General features: G+C 46.7%; 1 non-coding gene across 1 annotated transcript; it reads right to left on the reverse strand.

Annotated features, from left to right (window-relative positions):
- Positions 1–700: 700 nt before the first annotated feature.
- Positions 701–776, reverse strand: TRNAA-AGC (transfer RNA alanine (anticodon AGC)). Its single transcript has one exon. It is a non-coding gene; the product is annotated as a tRNA-Ala (tRNA).
- Positions 777–1,490: the final 714 nt, after the last annotated feature.

Consider the following 1,490-nt stretch of genomic DNA (forward strand, 5'->3'; position numbering starts at 1 on the left):
ATCGAATCTTATTCAGTGCTATATGTTATAATAATAAAAGCTAGGATTTGGTCTGATAGAGTCACAGTCTTTTAATGAACTTGAAATAGAATATTTAGATATATGATTTTAAGAAACAATCCTATATAGGTATATCTCATCTAAGATATGTAGAAGCTTTGTGTATTTAATTTATGAGAATTAGTTCTGACCCCAGGAAGTTCTAGTTCTTGAGTTAGCCAAATATAGCGTTTCTAAGGGAAAAGCTGAGGTGATTCAGCTGCAGATGTCCTTCGGCCGCAGAATATTTCCCTTCACATTGTTGCCATTTTCTGTTCCATGACACTTCATTGCTTAGCCCCCTAACCTACAGATCAGAGCCCTGATTCTTTTGTTTTGTTTTGTTTTGTTTTTCATTTTTCTGAAGCTGGAAACAGGGAGAGACAGTCAGACAGACTCCCGCATGCGCCCGACCGGGATCCACCCGGCACGCCCATCATGGGGCGACGCTCTGCCCACCAGGGGGCGATGCTCTGCCCATCCTGGGCGTCGCCATGTTGCGACCAGAGCCACTCGAGCGCCTGAGGCAGAGGCCACAGAGCCATCCCCAGCGCCCGGGCCATCTTTGCTCCAATGAAGCCTTGGCTGCGGGAGGGGAAGAGAGAGACAGAGAGGAAAGCTCGGCGGAGGGGTGGAGAAGCAAATGGGTGCTTCTCCTGTGTGCCCTGGCCGGGAATCGAACCCGGGTCCTCGGCACGCTAGGCCGACGCTCTACCGCTGAGCCAACCGGCCAGGGCTCAGAGCCCTGATTCTTAAAAGGCCGCCTACACGCAGATTAGTTACTCTTCCCTGCTCACAGGTGTTAGCTGCCCATGGCTTCACCCCCCAACCCCTAGTCCTGGTCCAGATTCCACTAAGTGACACACTCAGGGATAACCGGATAATGGCAACAATAACTGTAACAACAGACAGCATATTTTCCCAAAGAATAGTACCTCAGGGTGTGTCCTGACCCATTTTTGCTGCTTGTATTACTTAGAAAGCGAGGAAGCCATGACAAGGGCAACAAAGGGTTCTGCTGGGTAGTTCGGGGTCCCGTGCTCACTTAGGAAATAACTGAATTTCCTGTCCAAGGGGTTATGTCGATGTCCTGTTCTTTAGATAGGCTAAAACTTTCCATTATTATAAACATTAATTTATTGCAGGGGAACATATACTTTGATCAGGGTTATCACATTATAGGACATGATTTCCATATGTATTTGAAATCCTAAATATCAAAATCAATTTTTTTTTCAAAAGAGAGAAGGATAAGTAGGATGTTAAGGAAAGACTAAGTATCTTCTCAGTGAGTGAGGGTGTACACAGCAGTGACCGTCTAGTGATCAGGACGGACCCGTGAGCTGCAATTCTGCACTCTGGGGAACTCGGGTTACTGAAAGGATCATGGATGATGCCCAGCTTCCAATTCATATTCCATTTCTCTCCAAAGTGGAGAACATGGGAGTGTC

This window comes from Saccopteryx leptura, chromosome 5 (genome assembly GCF_036850995.1).
Source record: "Saccopteryx leptura isolate mSacLep1 chromosome 5, mSacLep1_pri_phased_curated, whole genome shotgun sequence".
Lineage (NCBI taxonomy): Eukaryota > Metazoa > Chordata > Mammalia > Chiroptera > Emballonuridae > Saccopteryx > Saccopteryx leptura.